This window comes from Herpailurus yagouaroundi, unplaced genomic scaffold, assembly GCF_014898765.1.
Source record: "Herpailurus yagouaroundi ecotype Mexico unplaced genomic scaffold, PumYag 185, whole genome shotgun sequence".
In the NCBI taxonomy this organism is placed as follows: domain Eukaryota; kingdom Metazoa; phylum Chordata; class Mammalia; order Carnivora; family Felidae; genus Herpailurus; species Herpailurus yagouaroundi.
The window spans coordinates 8,359,158-8,379,474 of NW_024412416.1; positions in this window are offsets into that span (position 1 = coordinate 8,359,158).

Here is a 20,317-nt window from a genome sequence, read left to right on the forward strand (position 1 = left end):
TTTTTTTTTTTTTTTTTTTTTTTTTTTGGGACAGAGAGAGACAGAGCATGAACGGGGGAGGGGCAGAGAGAGAGGGAGACACAGAATCGGAAACAGGCTCCAGGCTCTGAGCCATCAGCCCAGAGCCCGACGCGGGGCTCAAACTCAGGGACCGCGAGATCGTGACCTGGCTGAAGTCGGACGCTTAACCGACTGCGCCACCCAGGCGCCCCATCATAGTGATTTTAAAAGGGAGGTAGAAGGCAAACTTTGTGTCATCACTGCCATATTTTCTTTTCTGTCCTATGCTCCATTCCCAAGATAATTGTGCATCTTTTTCTTCTCCTGTCTTCAGTTTCAAGCACACAAGAGAAAAGGGTTCCTTAAGCTTGAGGTGAGTGTCTGGGCATGGCCTCCAGGCTCAAGCTTCAATACAACAGTTGTCAGCAAGTCAACGAATTGGAGCAGTTGACTTGTAAGAACCTGGGAAACCAAAGAGCATTATAAAATGGGTGAGGCATTGCCAAGTGACCCATTTCATATGCAGATACATTTTAGAGCAAAGGTGCCCAAAGGGTCTTTCTGGGACCAACAGTATCAGCCATCCCTGGGAATCTGTTAGAAAAGCAAATTCTCACACCCCACCCCAGACCTAGTGAACCAGAGACTTTGACATCAGAGCCCAGCAATCTGTGTTTTAATGACTCCTCCAGGTTATTCTGATGCATGCTAAAGTTTGAGAACCACTGTCTTTGTGTCTAGAACACGGAAGAACCAGTTCACTATGAAAATGGGGTCCAGGCTCAGCATATAGTCTACCACTTCAGCTGTTGATCTGAGAACAAATAAAAATAAAAATAATAGGTGATTACACTGTCTATTTACACATTCCACTTGTGTGTCTGGATAGCCACCGAATGCTGAAAATATAGGGAAGATTTCCTAGATGGGAAAATATATAAAACCTTCAATTATAAAGTACTTTAGGAAGCCCAGAATGAACGTGGAGGAAATAAGGAAGGCTTCATAGAGAAGAAAATATTTGAGCTGGGTCGTACTGGAGTTTGCCATGGAAAGAGGATACTGGAAGGAAAAGGTCAAGGGTAATGCAAATTAAAGTAATGCGAGAAGCATGTAGAGTTAAGAGAAATCTCAGGAGAATAAGTTAGGAAAATCTGACATCAAAGCCAAGAGATGTCACATTAATAGGAACGATGGACCCTACGGTGTAAGAGAGTTGGGGCTGGGGTGGACCCAACATTAAGGACAAGCATCACGACCTTCAGTCAGAGCTCAAAGGAAGGTAAGCCAGGGGAGTGGTCCCTACAAGGTATTCAGGCACAGTGAGAGCCCACACCGTCTGTTCTTGAAGTGCCAGTGGGTAGATAGCAGGCAGGACATCTCCCTGGAACCGCAGCATGACATCCGATTCCATGTCCACTTGCTCAACTTTGAGTGCTCCAGTAGGTGAAATCTTCTCCAGGGATAAAGGGACCGGGAAAACCTGTGTGTCAGGGAATTTGGCAGTCAGAACTGGAATTCTACATTTGATATATGGTGTCATCCTACATCCTAACGCATGGAGTTTGGGATCAGGCTATTTTGGGTTAAGGGTCTAGCATAGCTAACAGTATACATGAACCCTTCCTTTAAGCCAAGTTTCTTGGAAGTTTTTGAGCAATAAACTTGAACTTGCCAGATGCATAGGGAGTTTTTAAATAGACATCCTTAACTGAGAAGGTATATGGCGATTGAAATGGCAGAACTTCTGGTGTCAGTGCCAGGGGAACAGTGAATACCACTGAAGCTGGGTTTTATGATTTTGACATATGGGTTTTAAGGAATTGGAGGAAAGAAAGCTCAATATCTGAAGTTTTGACCCAGAGAGAGTTTGCAGGTGTCTATGGCAGGGAGGAACACAATATAACAGCTCTGGGAGGTATCAGAAGAGAAGGCACATGGCGTGAATGCCAGGCATTATGTTAGAAACTTTCCCATCTGGGGGCTCCTGGCTGGCTCAGTCGGTAAAGCATGCAACTCTTGATCTTGGTATTGTAGGTTTGAGCCTATACTGGGTGACGAGATTACCGTAAAATAAAATCTTTTTTAAAAAAAGGAAACTTTCTCATCTGCCAAATCACTGAAACCTCATTCAGCAAGGTTAGAGGCAAGAAATTAGCATCACCACATTCAGATGAGACAACGGATTCTCTAAAAGATTTGATAATACACCCCACATCCACTTAGCTAAAGGAACCAGGATGGCCATTCAGGCCTGCAGGATGCCAACAGCTTCCTCCTCCTCATTCCCCAGACCTCTTTTATAAGAGCCTCTCTTGTCTCCTCCTGTGAGCTCTGGCCTACCTGAGGCCCTGAGCTTCCTTCTTGATGGCTTAACAGTCAGTGCAGCAGCCTTTGGTGGTTTCACAAAATACATCTGAATCGGGTTTCAGTGATTCAAGTAGAATGAGGCCAGATTTATGGACTTAAGAAACATTAAATCCTTCCTTTCCTGGGGTTGAGGGGCCTTCTTGCTGCCAACCAAAAAAATAGTGGATTCTTATTCTCTAAAGCTGCATTTGAAAGCTCAGCCTTCCAAGACACAGGAAACACAGACGAGCAAAAATTCAAAGTTCTCACAACACGAAGAGAGCCGACTCAGCAGTCATCCAGGGTCCAACTCACTCTGAATGGGCAAGATGCCCAGGCCCCAGAGCGACATCTGGAATTAGACATGAAGGCTCAGGTAAGGGGATCATCAGAGTAGGGGGCATTCATTCAATCATGTTTTCATTCACTCAACCAGTATTTATTTTGGCAGGTTAGTAAAGGATTGCTAAAAACAGCCCAATTTGCCATCTACTACTGCAAGCCCAGAAGTTGCGTTAAGCTGGATGGGGGGTTAGTGTCATAGGACTGATGAGGATAAGCTAAGGCTGGGGAAGTGGAAAGTGGAGCATTAGGAAGGCAAGGCTGTCCAGGCAGTGGTGTAGATTCAGAACGTTAGTATGTAGCCTAGAAGAATCCGGAATCCAAATAAGACTGGCCTCTTCGCATCTTTCTCATCTAGGACCTACATACTTCTTAGCACATACACAAACCAGATCCCCTATGAGAAGACGGTTAAGACCTGAAAAATGCTGGGTGGGGAAGAAAAGATTAAGAGGTGGTGAGCTAGGCAAATCTTAGCAGCTCTGAAGGCACTCTGGGCTTTGGAAGGTACAGACTCATTGTTCCGTTCCATCCTACTGCCTCCAAACCCATACTCCAGGGTTTTGTGAAGTCTGATCTAATCCATGCAGGGGATGCAAAAAGATGAATGGATTTATATGGCACAAAATCAGGCCTGCTGAAAAATCATGCCTGCTAAAATGCCCTGAGCCCCAACAGTGTCCATCTAGATCAGCTTTCTGTTAAAAAGTAGGAAAAAAATACTGCCTCTTTTCTCAAGTGGCCAAATACAGAGATTTAAAAACAAACCGAGTGCGCCTGGGTGGCTCAGTCGGTTAAGCGTCCAACTTTGGCTCAGGTCACGATCTCACAGTTTGTGAGTTCGAGCCCTTCCTCGGGCTCTGTGCTGACAGCTCGGAGCCTGGAGCCTGCTTCGGATTCTGTGTCTCCCTCTCTCTCTGCCCCTCCCCTGCTCATGCTCTGTCTCTCTCTGTCTCTCAGAAATAAATAAATGTAAAAAAAAATTTTTTTAAACAAACCCAACATCAAAGATTTATTTCTAAAATTTACCAGGCCAGATAGAATTACTTTTCACCTACTTATCTTATCCTAGGTTGGAAAATTACCATTTTTCCAGTACCTTACAATTTTAAAATTTCACCATGTTCTAGGAATTGCAAAAACAAAACAAAACTCAGAGCCTCAGTCTTATTAATATAAATTAGTGAATGCAAGCAAATACGCCTTCAGATCAAACTAATTGGGGTGGGGGGTTGATTCTGCAACTCCCCCATACCCAAGCAGTGTTGGTCAAATGGAAAGACAATGTGTCTTGTAGTCAGAAAGATCTGAGTTGGAATCTCAGACCCACCGAGCATTTAATACCTACCAGTGAGTCAGATCTGTGGTGAGTCCACACTTCTTTAACTTCCTCATTTAATTTGGTTTGCCTTGATGTCCTTTTTTCCCTCTCTCTAAAGGAAGATTTTTTTTTTTTTTGAGAGAGAGAGAGAGAGAGAGAGAGAGCGAGAGCACATGCAGGGGAGGGGCAGAGACAAAGGGAGAGAATCCCAAGCAGTCTCTGCACTATCAACGCAGAGCCCGATGCAGGGCTAGATCTCACCGTGAGATCATGGCCTGAACAGATATCAAGAGTCCAACACTTAACAGATTGAGCCACCCAAGAGACCTGGAGGATATTCTTAAATACATCCATTCATGTTTACCCTTGATAGGTTTCTTCCCCCAACTGCCTCCTCCCCTTGTCTATCTCACCGTGAGTACTTGGAGCCAAGGCTCAAGGAATTGTGGGAAAATGAGTTCAAGAAGTCAGGTTTCAAGGTTCAGAGGGAATCCTGCCATTCACAGCACCTCCAGAAGGCAGTTCGTGGGGCACCCACTCACAGACAATGAAACATGGCCAGAGGCTGCCCCACACAATAGGTCCTCTTTTCCCCCTGTTCTCTGGCGCCTTTCCAAAACCACCTGGGCATTGCCCCATCAGGCACCTTCTCCGCAGCCCTGGGTCGGGGTGCTTCTCAGGACCCTCCTTGCTCTTCTCCCATCCCCCGACACAGCAGCAACTCCGGAAGGCAATCCAAAAGACAGGTACACTGGAGATGCTGTCTCGTTGCAGAGAACCCTGCTTTGTGCCTCCAGCCTGGTCCCGGGGTTAGGAGAACACAGATTGCTGAGTCACCTCGTAAATTGTTTCAAATGAGTTTTTCTTTCCTTTTAACATACCACAGCAGGAGGAGGTGGCCAGGGGAAAGATATGGAGCAAAGAAAGGCAAGGTTGAGAGGAAAGGACTCCAGGGAGCTGGAGGGAGGGAGGATGAAGGAATGGGATTTAGCTGCCTGCTCTGTTACGGCAATCAATTTCAACCGTAATAATAAAATAATGCAGAGAGAGAAAAGCAGACATGACAGAAGTGATAAAATGGGAATGAATCCTCATTACCTCGCTGAAGAGAGGGCCACAGCTGCTGCCACTGCTTCCCCCACTCGGCAAGGAGGCCAGTTCTCATCATGTGTTTCTGGGCAAACTGGGGAGAAGGGAGGCCATGCACTGCAATGTTCAGCTGCAGAGAAGTGAGCTTGGCCATGCAGTGGCAGGGAATCTCAGAAGCGCTCAAAGATTTATGTCTTCCCTCTGCCCATCTCCCCTGGCTCCCACCATCCGCTCCCTCTGCCCACCACCCCTGGCTCCCACCCTCTGCTCCCTCTGCCCATCTCCCCTGGCCCCCACCCTCTGCCGGTGGGGAAGGGTGCCCTGGCACACCCAACCAAATAATTTTAGCCCTTGGAGCTTTATTTGGCTCCCAGTTCTCCAGCAGGGGCACACAGAATCACCAAAGGCAGGAGCGCTGTATGTGATAGGAGGGTGCAATGAATACATGTACACAACTGAGTGTGTGTCTGGAGAGGGTGGCAATGGTGAGGAACATGACACATTGTCACAGGCAACCTAGAAGGCTCCTTATTGTCTCACATTCCATAGTCTTCAGTGGAGTTTAGGGAAGGATGGATGTTGCTGTTAGCATCAGAATCTCTTCAGCTTGCCATTCAAAGACTCTCCATTAACTGGTCCCAACCCATTGCACTTGCTTCTTTAAGCTCTGTGCCAGATCCTAGCTCCATGGGACCACTCAATATTTCTAGAACATGGCTTATACTTTCCACACAGGTTGGCTTGTGAGCTCACCTCTGTCTCTTTTGCCCTTTCCTAAGCTTTAATTGCCTGCATCTTACCATCCCTAAAGGCACGGCTCCTGTGGTTGGAAATGACTCCTTTCTTACATAAACCTCCTTTATAGCTTCTCTCTATTGTTCTATTAATGCTTTACTTTATATCTTGGATAGAGTTACTTACACAGGTATCCCTTACTGAACCATAAGACCTTCGAGACAAACATTTCTGTCTGGTGTGGTAAAAAATAGCTACTCACACAGTAGGTGCTCAGTATCTTTTATGTTTATTTGCTTTGTGTCTCATGAGTGAATGACAAAAGAAGGTTAAGTCTTTTCCCCAAGGTCAGTTGCTAGGATTCTTTCCCATCCATTCTTCAGCCCTCTGTGGATCCTTGGAATGTCAGCTGTTGTTGATTCCAGACTTGATGACAGACCTGGCCTGAGGCCTTTCCAGTTCTAGCTGATGCTTCCTTCCAGGATCTCTTGGATGAAGCAAGTGCTGGCAGGAAGCATGGGTGTCCTGACACCCATTATCATATCTTAAGTTGGACAGTTGCCTCTGTTTGAAGGCAACAGTCTGATTCTCTGTAGAACAGCCCCCCTCCCCACTAACCCTGACCCCTTGGATGCTTTCTTACTGTCAGGGAAGGCTTCTCACCTCCCCACATCAACACTTAATTCAACCTTATGTGAGGCCAACTCCCGTACGAATCTGGGTCAAGTGAGGAATAAAATCAGTCTAAGATGCCATCTCTACCTTCAGGGGGTATGCCATACAGAACACATCAAACTCTCTTGGGACAGAGATGTGACAGTGACAGTTTTATCTCGGGAGCAGAGCTCAGACCAATAAGGAGGCAAGGAAGCTCACTTGCCTGTGTGCATCGATATACTTCATAACACATCTTTATGAACATCTTCATGAACACATGGTTCACGTCCAGCTGGCAGTGCTGTGGCTTTCAGATGGTGCCTCGGCAAGAAATCAAATGTCATTGAGTCGTGTACAGAAAATTACTTGTCTTTTATCCTTCTGACTCCGTTTGGTACGAGTCGTCAACCACCCTTGAACACTTAGTAATACTGCCCTTTACCATAGAGTAAGCCTGAGGCCTGTAGCCTTTAAGACCAGCACTGTGTGCCTAGAATTTAATACGAATGGCTTGTTTTCATAGTATTGACTTCCATGGTTACCTTTGGTTTAGAGAAGGCGATTTGGGTTTTCCATTTCTGTACTAATGGTAACGATGACTAGTAATTCCTAATTATTTAACCTATACAGGGAACTGTTGTGTTTACCATGTTTGCTCTAATCCCCGTGGCAGCTCCGTGAGTTGAGTGCTTATTACTTCCTTTTCCAGAGGAGGAAACTGAGGCAGAGAGGGAAAGTGAGTTATCTGAGATCACACAGCTAAAATTAGTAGTAGAGATGGGATTTGAATTTAGTATGTGCTCTTAATCACTATTCTATTAATGCTCCTAGTAATGATATAAAATACCTATTTGGAACAAATTTATTTCGGTAAAAAAAAATTGAAGCAATTTAAATTTTAAATACATATTAAACAGTAATAAAAACTTCTGAAGGGGGAACATAAATACCTATAAATGATGAGAATTAGTGTTACTCGCTTGTACCCTACATGGAGCCTCTTCTCTGGCATTTAACACCCAGATGAAAGAGAGGATTGATAGGGCGCCTGGGTGGCTCAGTCGGTTAGGCATCCGACTTCAGCTCAGGTCATGATCTCACAGTCTGTGGGTTCGAGCCCCGTGTCGAGCTCTGTGCTGACAGCTCAGAGCCTGGAGCCTGCTTCGGATTCTGTGTTTCCCTCTATCTCTGCCCCTCCCGTGCTCATGCTCTATCTCTCTCTGTCTCAAAAATAAATAAAAAACATTATATTTTTAAAGAGAGGATTGATAAGAGATGGGGTAACCAGTTGTCCAGACCGTTATTACAAATCAGATTGGAGTACGTGGCCTTTCTGAGCCTTGTGTGGAGTGGTGGAAGCTTGTGGGCTTTGAAGTAAACCAGACTTGGTTATAAGCCCCAATTTTTCTCAGTTAGACATTTTGTAATGTACTTGGACTGAAGTCCAAGTTGATTATTATTTTCTAATCTAAAGATACAAAAAACATCCTACATCAGAGGGCTTTTGTCGTGAAATGGAACATTGTATACAAAACCATTAGTGGAAGGCTTGGCAGATACGAGATTTCTAACAAAGATCCATTTCTTCTCACCTGTGACAGACGCCAGGCGGTACAAAGAGTTACTGGTATGGCCCGCCTCCCCGTATGAGAAATCTTTTCTGGATTGGGAGCTTAAACTATGTGCGAATATTGCTATTACAGTCTCGAACTTGTAATAAAGCACTGGATTCTTCCCACCCCCCACCCCACTTCCGATGGTAGATTTGAACTCTATTTGGCAAGAGGATTTGGGTGGAAGCCCACGTGTTGAAGAGACGGAAGAGTCACATTCCTTACCGAAGAGAACCAACACTGAAGGGCATGTGCACCCTGCAGGGAGAGAAGGTGGGGGAAAGACTCAAAGAACATCTCTGGCAAGATGTGAAAGTATTTTCCATCATCATCTTATGAGCTTCCTGCTTATTCCCTTTCTTTCTCTTCTATCAAAGCCAGTTTATAAGAATTGATCTTATATCATTTTGGTAAACATCAAATGATTTAAAATCTAAGTGTTTTATTGCTGGGACCACTACAGAGAGTCTCTGTCCTCCAGGAACTCGGTTTAGTTGGGGGAGACAGAAAAGTAAACAGGTAATAGGTCAATCTGATTGAAAAAAAAAAAAACAAACACGAAATTAGGCTCCTACAGTGAAGTGCCTGGTGTATAAAGAAACTAAGTACTTCCTGGGTGAATGAAAGAATGACTCCTGAGGTCAGAAATCTACTTGAATGTGGAATGTAAACATTGCCTTGCTTTTCCAGTAACACTTCTCCTGACCTCTCCTTATTTTATGCCTCTCAGGATCCTGTACCTTAGCTTCTCTTTCTGTCACCATGTTTGCCCTTCTCCATTATACTAAGAACCTCTTGAGAGAGAATGCGTTTTTAATGTCTGTCTGTCCCAGAGCCTGGTACGGAGTAGGAACTTAATAAAAGTTTATTGAATTCATTTCAATATGAGCCTCATTTCCTGGGATGATTTTCTGCTAACTCTGGTACCTCATGCATTAGAAACAGGGGGTAGGAGCACTCGGGTGCTTATGGATCCTACAAAAATGACTATTTATCCAGCATAGGTATGAGATAAAATGACTGAGGTCATTTTAATAAAACTTCAATTTTGCCCTCTGGTTATTTTGCAACCAGTTCTGTATGGTTATATTATCCTCTATCAGTTTATAAATCAGTTTCAGTAAGTTCATAAATTTTGTATTATGTGTCACAAGAATTTGGCCCTGACTTGAAAACACTGGCTGTGTTGATTAAAATCCAGGCCAGGGCTCATACTCAAGCCAGTTTTGAATCTGTCTTCCTCATAATGACAGCCTTAGTTTTGTGTATTTCTTTTTAAATTGAAACAATACTTCTTGTGAATGGATCATAGATTTACACCCAACTAAATTTGTAACTGAGGAACAAAGTGGGATATTCCGATCTCATCATCTGGTGGAAATAGTCCTGAGAGAGAGGAGGATGAGAAGAGATAAAAGCGGACGAGGGGAAATTAACCTCAACTATGTCGAAGGTTCTCTGCTGGGGGCTTTACATATGTCGAAGCTTATTATATTTACTACAACACGATGAGGACTGTGTTATTATTAGCCCCTCTCACGTGTCACAAAGCTGTGTTTCAAAAAGCAATTGTGATCGGCCCAAGGTTATGCCAAAATGGCAGAGCTTAGGATCTGAGACCTCTGCAGAATTCTTAACTCTAAAGGTCTTCGTTCTACTAGGAAGAGAAGACAGACAAGCAGAGGAAAACCAAACTGGTGTAGCTGTCTCTGTAGAAAATGGATTATGAAGAAACTATCTTCCATGAATATCCATGCAAATAACTTATTATTTGAGAAGCCTATTTATTATGTCAAACTTCATCACTAGGTTTTGGTGAGATCAGAAGTCCCAGGGATGGTCCAAAATGAGGAAGACTCAGGCAGATTGTGGTGAGATTTCAGTTACAAGTATTTGGAAAAGTATGTTTTTTTAAATTTTTTAATTTGGTTTGCTTTTGTAACTTTGGTAAGAGATAGATAAAAATTAACTGAAAATTAAAGCGTGAATTATCTTTACGGGAAAAAAAGTCACACACACACGCTTTCAAAGGTTCCAAGACTTCCTTTTGTCCTTAGTAATGAGTACAAACTCCTTTAATGGCTTAAAAGACCCTTTCAGTGCCTGCCCCAGTTCCTTCCAACACTTACTCTTCTGCAGCATATATCATGTCTATGTCCCTGCCATGCTCAACAGCTTGACTTACGGTTCACCCAATTCTCTTTCTGTCTTTATTTCTAAACAGCTTTATTGAGGTATAATTGGCATGCAAGAAAGTGTACACATTTAAAGTGTACAGTTTGATGAGTTTTGACATATGTATACCCCTGTGAAGCCATCACCACAATCAGGAGAGTGAACATACCAATTATCCCCAAAGTTTCCTTTTGCTCCTTTGTATCTCCTCCTGCCTGGATCTCTCCCCACATTGAGCAATCACCAATCTGCTTGCTGTCACTATAGATTAGTGTTGAGTTTCCTAGAGACTTCTATAAATGGAATCATGTAGCTTATATTTCTTTGTCTGACTCTTTCACTCAGCATAGTTATCTTGGATTCATTACTTTGGGATCCACGTCATTATCTGTATCAGTATTTCATTTCTTTTACTGTTGATGATATCTGTTGTATGGACATACCACAATTTGTTAAGCCATTCTCCAGTTGCTTCCAGTTGGGGGATATTATGTATAGACATGTTGTGAATAATTGTTTGCAAGTCTTTTGTCTGGATATATGCCTTTATATCTCTTGGTTAAGTATGTAGGAATGGAATAGCTGAATCATATAGTAGGTAGCCATAGGTTTATGTTCAACTTTTTAAGAAACTGCCAAGCTGTTTTCCAAAGTAGTTGTACCACTTTACATCCTCATCAACAGTATATAGTATTTCTTATTCCTGCACGTCCTTGCCAAGGTTAACACTTAATGTGGTCCATCTTTTTAATGTTCGCCATTCTGATAGAAGTGGATTAGTTTCTTGTGGATTTAATTTGCACTTCTCTAACTATGAGTAATGTTCAGAGTCTTTTAATGCATTTATTTGCCACCCATATTCCCTTTGTATTTTAAAATGTTTTGCCCATTTTTTTTATTAGGTTGCTTAATTCTTATTATGGACTTATGAAACTTGTGTGCTCTGGATACAAGGCCTTCATCAGATAGAAGTTTGGAAAATATTTTCTCCCAGTCTGTGGTTTGTCTTTCATTCCCTTAACAGAATTTTGGGAGTAAGTTTTTAATTTTAATGAGGTCCAACTTCTCAAATTTAAAATTTTATAAGTTGTACTTCTAGTGTCCTATTTAGGGAATCTTTGCCTAACCCAAGGTCACAAAGACATTTTTTTGTGTTTCATGGTATTAGACTTTTACATTAAGGTTTATGATCCATTTGAGTTAATTTTTGCATATAGTAGGAGGTATAAATTGAAGTTCATTTTTTTTTTGCAAATGGATATCCAATTGTGCCAGCACTATTTAGTAAAAAGAATAATCTTCCCTGCCCTGAATTGCCTTTGCAACTTTGCTCAAAATTATTTGTCCATGTATGTGTAATTCTATTTCTGTTCCATTAATTGATCTTTATGTCAATACTGTACTGCCTTTATTAATATAGTTATACAAGTTTCAAAATCAGACTATTTCAATCCTTCAATTTTGTTCTTTTTTTCCAGAGTTGCTTTGGCTATGTTAAGCCTCTTGTATATCCATAAATTTCAAAATAATTTTGCTGATTTCTACCCCAAAATTTAACAATTTACTAGTTTTCAATGGACATTGTGTTGACTCTACAGGTCAATTTATGGAGAATGGCTTCTTACAAATATAGATTGAGTGGTCCAACCCACGAACATTGTATATATCACAATTTATTTAGGTCAGCTTTAATTTTCCTCAGCAATGTCTTATAATATTTAATATACAGGCCTTGTGCATTATTGTCAAATTGATCCCTAAAACATTCATTTTTCAATGCACTGTAAATGGTATTTAAAAATTTTTAATTTCCTGTTATTTTTTTACACAGAAATACAACTAATGTGGTATATTGATCTTGCATTTTGCAGCGTTGGTAAACTCACATGAGTTTTAGTATGGATTTTGGAGGTGCCATCAGATTTTCTACATAGACAATCATGTTATTCGAAAATTTAAAAAAATACCTCTTCTTTTCTAATCTGGACAATTTTATTTATTTTTTCTCGCTTTATTGTGTTACCTAGAAACTTCATTACAATGTTGAACAGAAACAGTGAGAACAAACATCCTTGCCTTGTTTCAGATCTTAAGGGAAACGTTCAGTCCTTCGCCATTCCCTTTCATGTTAGTTATAGTTTTGTTTCATTTCGTTTTGTTGTAAATTAACATATTGAGGAAAGTTTATTAATGTGGCAGATTGCTTTGACTGATTTTGAAACGTTAAAGCAGCGTTTGTATTTTCTGGCTTGCACTGTGTTTGGACATAACATACTATCAATTTTATATATTGCTGGATTTGATTTGCTAAAATTTTTACAAACGTTTATCTTTGTGTATAAGAAATACTGGTATGCAATTTTATGATAATGTCTTTGTCTGGGTAAGGTATCAAAGCAATGTTGGCTTAATAAGGATTTTCTCGTCTTTGGTTTTCTAGAAGAACTTGTGGGCATTGATATAATTTCTTTCTTAAATGTTTGGTTTCACCAGTAAAGCTATCTGAATCTGGAGTATCCTTTGGAGGAGGGAGGGAGGAGAGTGGAGATGTATTTATCTACAGATTGAATTTGTTTAACCAATACGGAGCTAATCATGTTATTTATTTCTTGTTGACTATGTCTTTTAAGAAATTTGTCCATGTCGTTTAAGTTGTCAAATTAATTCATAAAATTATATTTCCTTATCATACTTTTATTTATTTATTTTTTTAATTTTTTTTTCAACGTTTATTTATTTTTGGGACAGAGAGAGACAGAGCATGAACGGGGGAGGGGCAGAGAGAGAGGGAGACACAGAATCGGAAACAGGCTCCAGGCTCTGAGCCATCAGCCCAGAGCCTGACGCGGGGCTCGAACTCACGGACCGCGAGATCGTGACCTGGCTGAAGTCGGACGCCCAACCGACTGCGCCACCCAGGAGCCCCCTTATCATACTTTTAATATCTGTAGAGTCTGAAGTGATGCCCCTACTATCATCCAGGATATTACTCATTCATGTCCTCTCTCTCTGTCTTTTTTTTTTTTTTTTTTTTTTGTCACTCTGGCTATCATTGTATCAATGTGTTGATCTTTTCAAAAATATATCTTTCAGTTACATTTATTTTACTACATTCTATTTTATTGATTTGTGTTCTTTCTTTAAATATTTCATTTCTGAAGCTTACTTGGGATTACCTTGCTCCTATATTGATAGTTTCTGATTTTCTAAGATAGAAACAGAGATAATTGATTTGAATTCTTTCTTATTTTCCACTAAAGCCACTTAGTACTATAAGTTGCCTTCAAGTCTTATTGTGTTTTTATTTTAATTTGGTTAAAAATACTCTTATTTTCTCTTTGGCTAATCCTGGTCCAAGGGTTATTTGGAAGGAATATATTTAGTTTTCCAGAACTTTTTATGTTAATGATGTCTAATTAAATTCCATTGTGTTTTATATTAATTAAATCATTTTAAATGTTTTGATACTTGGATTAGAATAGAGTCTATATTTGTAAATGTTCTGTGTTTGCATCAAAGGAATGTGTGTTCTGCTGTTGCTGGGTGGAGTGTTCTAGAAATGTCAGTTAGATTGAGGCAGTTGACAGTGTTTTCAAATCCTCTATATTCTTACTGAATTTTCAGTCTACCATTTAATAATTATTGAGACAAGGATGTTGAAGTCTGTGACTATGAATTATAGATGTGCCTATTTCTCCTTGCAGTTTTATAAACATTTAGGATAGTTATATTCCCTTGATGAATTAATTCTGTTATCATTATGAAATAAACTTTTTGGTCCATGGTAGTATTCTTTGCTATGAAATCCTCTCTCTCTGATTTTAATATACACATTGCAGCTTTATTTTGACTAGCATTAACATAGTATATCTTTTTTCCATCCTTTTGTTTTTAACTTATTTGTGTCCTTATATTTAAAGGACACTGTGTTTCTTTAAAGAATACATAGTTTATTCACTTAAAACAAATCAAATCAGACAATCTCTGCCTTTTAATTGGAAGGTTTACATCATTCACCCTTAATGTGATTATTGATAATGTTGGGTATACATTTTTTATCTTGTTATGTGTTTTTGGACTCATTTGTTTCTGGTTCTGTGTTGGCCTTCTTTGGATTAAGTGTTTTGTTTTTTTTTATGATTGCATTTTATTTCCTTTGTTAATTTATTGGTGATACTTTTTTGTTTTGTTAATGTTCCTTGAATGTATATAGATATATTTTTAAGTTCAACAGTCTACTTTTAAGTAATAATACTTTAAGTATAGCATAATATAACTTAAAATAACTTAAAACAGCATATTTCCGTATTTCCCTTCCTGGCCTTGGCGTTATTGTTGTCAGGCATTGTACACACACACACACACACACACACACACACACACACACACAGATACACACACACACACACACATTATGTATATAATATATAAAATATAATTTATAACATAAAATACATAAATGAAATACATATAATTAGGTATGTAAATTATGTATAACATATATAATATTAAACTTCTCATTATATTGTCATTATTTTTGTTTAGACAATTATTTTAAATACTTAAAATTTTAAAATCATTTGTATTTACCCCTGTCGTTACCAGTTTCTGTACTTCATTTTTTATTTCCTCTTAGCATCATTTCTCTTCCGCCTGAATGAATCTCTGTCACGTATTTTATACTGTGGGTTGATTTTTTTTTTTAGGTTTTGAATGTTTGAAAAGTCTTTATTTTGCGTTTAGTTTTGAAATCTATTTTCATTAGGTATAAAACTCTAGAGTGGCGGGCTATTTTTCTAGTACTTCAAAAATGTTGCTCCACAAGTTTTTCTCCTGCTTTTGATGAGAAATCAGCTCTCCTCCTTCTCTTTGTCCCTGCATTCATAATTTGTCTCTTTTTCTCTCCCTGCTGTTGTGCTCTCTTCTTTGTTACTGATTGTGAGCAAATTGACTATTATGTATATGTGATTTTCATTATTTTCCTTCTATTTTCAGGTTTTTAAAAACTTTTCCTGAGTATGTTGGTTTATAGTTTGCATCACGTTTAACAATTTCATCTATTTGTCTTCAAATATCCATAATCTCTTCTGGGGACTCCAATTACCCATGTATTGGGCTACTTAAAGTTTTCCCACAGTTCAATAATCTTTTCTTCTGCAATCTCTTATGTTTAATCTGCCATTAATCTTATCCAGTGTATGCACTGTAAATTTCATCCCTAGAAGTAAGGAATATATTTGTAACTGTATGCTAGTTTTAACATCTGTATCTGTTTTGTATTAGTTTTTTTTTTTTAAGTTATATTTATTTTGAGAGACAGAGAGAGAACATGAGCAGGGGAGGGGCAGAAGGAGGAAGAGAGAGAAAATACCAAGCAGGCTCTGCACTGTCAGCACAGAGCCCAATGTGGGGCTTGAACTCATGAACCACGAGATCGTGACCTGAACCAAAACCAGGAGTCAGATGTTTAACCGACTGAGCCACCCAAGCGTCCCTGTATTCATTTTCATTTATTTTTCTTCTCATTATGGGTCGTATTTTCCTGCATTGTGTCTGTTAATATTTAATTGGATGCAAGACATTGTGAATTTTACCTTATTAAGTGCTGGATATTTTTGTATTTCTATAAATATTCTTTAACTTTCTTCTAGGATGCAGTTAAGTTACTTAGAAACAGTTTGGTCCTTTTAGATCTTGCTTTTAAGTTTTTTCAGAAGTGTCGAGAGCAGGATTTGGTGTAAAGCTAATTATTTCCCACTATTGATGCAAGATCCTTTTGAGTATTCCATATAACACACACTTAATTATGAGGCTTTCCAGTTTGGCTTTTGGGTACAGACTCTATTTATGGGCCAGCGTGAGCACTGAGTACTGTTCTCTCTAATCTGTTTGTGTAGTTTTTTCCTTGCCCTTGGCTAGGTTTTCATATACATGTGGTGACCACTACTCTACCAAATGCTTAAGGGAGAGCCTGTGCATATATTTAGAAGTCTCTCTCTTGGCATGTCTTTCTTCTCTGGTACAGTTTCCTGAAAACTCTAGCCATATTGGCTGCTCTGGACTCAGCAATTAGGGGGTCACTGGTCTCCCCTGGTTTCCCACCCCTGGTGGATTAGCCTGGAAATTCTTTTAAGGCCAATCAGCTGAGACAATTATAGGGCTTGCCTTATTTTCTTCTCACATCCCAGGGATCACTATTTCTTTGTTTCTTGAGGTGCAGTGCTTAAAAACCATAACTTCATATAGTTTTGGTTGTTTCAGATAGGAAGATAAATCCAGGATGTAGCCAAAAATAGAATTCCCCTCTGATTGTTTTTTGCTCCTGCCTTTTTTGTACCATCAACTGGCTTTACCTGAAATAGTGTTTCCTCTCTCTTCACAATCCTTTACATGTATTTCAGGTCTTTATTAAGCCAGTTATTCTCCTAGGGGATCTCATAGCTGTCTTTCCTTAGTGCTCCTGGAATACCTCAGACCTAACCCTCCTTAACATTAATACCATTGACCCTAAGTATAGGTTTTTATTGTCTTCTAATCTACCAGAATGGGAACTTGGATCTTGAAGGCATCATGGGAACAGGAATTGCTTTCTTCCCACCATTATGTCCACTGGTCTTGCACCGAGCTTTATGTATATTTTTCAAAGCATATTCATAACGTCAGGCTGGAGAGATGAGCTCACCCAAGAAGTGGAAGAGGGCTGCATGAGGTAAGGTTTTCAGGATGGTGGGACTTTGTTATCTTCCACGTTTATCAAATATTAGCTGAGGCAGGCTACGATTACAACCTTTAGGCAAATTGTATGCTCTCTAGACATCTGGAGTTCAGCTTAAGATAGAGAAGGCATAGATCAAAAGACAAAATACCCAAGCATTTTTTTTTTTTTTTTTGTACAACATCAAATGAGTGGAACAAACAGAAACTCTAATCTTGGAGAAAAGTGGCTGATAATCTCTGCCCATAGCACCCATCAGCCCCAAACTGTGTAGCTTTCTTTATGTCATTTTAGTCTCAGCTCATTCTTGCCTTAGCCTTCCTCCTCTTTCTCCTCCTCCTCCTCCTCCTTCTTCTTCTTCTTCTTCTTCTTCTTCTTCTTCTTCTTCTTCTTCTTTTCTTCTCCTCCTCGTCCTCCTCCTTCTTTTAATTTTTTTGTTTCTTTTAAGCATCTGTTGGAGTCAGATCTGGCTCTGAGTATCAGCCTACCTAGAGGCTGCCCAGGTGCCCTTGGACTATTGCCCCTTTCATACAGCACTCTACCTGGGTGCTTGCTTACATGATCCCACGTCCCTTTTCTCACTGTGTCTTCTGTGCAAGTGCACGTCCAAAGACCCTGGTCCTTGCCTTCGCCTTTTTGTATATTTATTTTGTTACTACCTTAATTATATTGTATTTTCTATAAGTGTTGTAATTATTGACAGTAAAGAGAAGTTAATTTGGAAATAATGCGAAGTGCAAATGAACAAATGGACCAACTCTTGATGGATTCCAACACGATAAATAAAACAGCCAGAGAAAATAAGGGGCACATCTCCCTAAGGATATTTTATTCAGACCTATTGGACCAGATGTTGGACTATTTACCTTCCCAGCTACTGTAGTAATTGTGTCTCTAGCTTGTCCTTCGACCTGCCAGTGTCGCATCTAGGGACACAGGTCAACGTGTGCCTGAGAGATCACCTCCTCAAATACTGAAAGCAATAGTTCCATAAGAACTCTGCAGGGAGCTCCTTGGAAGAGTGGACTGGTCTGGTAACGGCCATAGGAATACTTTCACATAATCACGGAAGTCAGCAAATCAGAAATCCAAGCATGTCGTCCATCAGTCGCTGGGAGGAGCTCTACCACTTTGTCCTTACGTTGTTCAGTGACAGCATGACTAGGAGAGCAAAAGACATAGGGAAAGACAGTCTGAGGAAGCTTCAAGATAACATCAAGATCTCATTTGCATCACAAATGAATGCAAAATAATTCTTACCTAGAGAGTTCAGGTAATAAGGGTTGATGTCATCCCTTTGACATCAAGAGGAATGCATGAGGGCCAGGGATTGAATTTTGGCTCCAAAACAAGGTGGAAGCTTGGGATTCTTTCTTCGCAATCACAGGAACCATCGTGGTTTATTGCTTATGTGATGTAGAGCTCCTCAAAAATATCTATGAAGAATGACTGACTCTCTGGAGATGTAGCCCCAAGGGATGAGGAATATATGGACTCAAAGGGTGGTATAGTCTAAATCTGAAATTTTTAAGTTAAACAGAGCTGCCCCTCAGCAATTGTCAACTGTTAGTATTGGTACTGTTCTCCTGGAACTGTACCGGGATGTTTGCTATATTTGATACGCCACTTTTCAGCACTGTGCTGGAATTGCTTATAAACACTTGCATAAGCCAATCTTCTCCATGTTATGTTCCATGCCTTTACGTTGGATGTTTGAAATTAGCCTGGTGGTGGTATTCAGACCATGGAAACCAACAACAAATCAGGGCTTTTTCCCCGGAGACTCAGCTGTTAAACCTTTGCCAGCATACCACTGGTTACACTTTCAATATTTGTTGACAGTGATTACTTTAATAATAACCTTTTATGATCGACTGTCCATGTTGAATGAGCTCTGTATTCCGGGGTAGCTGACCCCTCCAGGCTTTGTTTTCAAGATTTCCATGTCAACAGGTGTCTGGCTAGGATTGGCCATTTGTCGGCACTGACGGGGCTCTCGGGAGTGACTGATGGAAGGGAAGCAAAGGCATTTCTATCCCCCTGCTTCTGCCCAAGGTGTGAAGTAATGGATTCATCTCTTTGGTTTTGGCTCCTGACAAAGAGACCTGCCGTGAGGCCAGCTTCTGTAAGGTGCTCCCATCTTTGAATGGTGTTATCAGCACTCCTCTCCCTCTGCTCTCTCTGGTCTAAGGTAGAGATGACTTCCTCTTATTACTAATGTCTGGATTGCCTGACTATCATCTATTAGACTCTTAAGCTCTCTCATTACCTGTGTAAATCCTGAATTAAATTCTTCTGCTTAAATATTCAGATGGCATTTGAATCCCAGCTAGATCCTGACTGATATAATGTTTAAGCAACTGGCCAAAGTTCACATAGAAATTAGTTAAGCTTGGATTTGAATCCTGATATGTCTGACTGTAGAAACTATATCCAATACCTTGATACTTCCTTCAAGTCTTGTTCTGGTTTTCTGATCCTCTATTCAAGCTGTCCTTCATGGCCTACTTAGAATGAATAATCAAAACTCCAGGAAGCTCCAGGTAAGGGCTGTATGGGGAGATCCTGGAGAAATGCCTCTATTGGAGTCCAAATGGAAAGCTTCCAACTGTTCATCTTTGCCTGGAGTTGGAAAATGAACGAAATTAGATGAGCTTTCCAAGGCTCCTTTGTTGTAGGAGTACATGATCTTGCTGTGTCTAAAAATGGTGCTATTTAAGATTTTTGGCCCAAAATGGACACTTAAAATAATGCGACACAACCATGAACACAATAATATGGCTGACCCATTGTCATAGGCTCAGCTATATTTGTTGTTGAATTAGAAATATGTCACATAGCTATGCAGGAAATAGGAAATGATTACAGAGCACATGCACCTGGTCATCATTACCCTTTTCTGGTCCCTTGTAACTCATTGCTTTTAGCTTTCTTTGGACAAAATCTTACCTCGTTTTCCTATTTAGGCTGTTCACAAGTGCAGACTCTATCATTGTGCCCAGTTACTCCAAACTGCTGATAGCTGTTGTCATTCACTTTGCTTTGCCTTGCCTGGTACTCTGGTGATGCATGTAAAGGTAATCTCCTGAGAGGCCAAGGCTTACAATTCCCGCTATTGGGCCCCTGTATTTATTACTACAACCAGTTTGCTTTTCCCTTTTTCTCATAGTTATATTGACATGTTCATGGTTATATCCTTACATCAATGGGGTTTCGTGGGGTTTGTGATGGTGGGGTTGTTGCTGAGTCAGCGAGAGGAAATCAGCCACATCTTAATTGTCTTTGGCCACAGAAACATTTTAGAGATCGTATGCCTGCCCT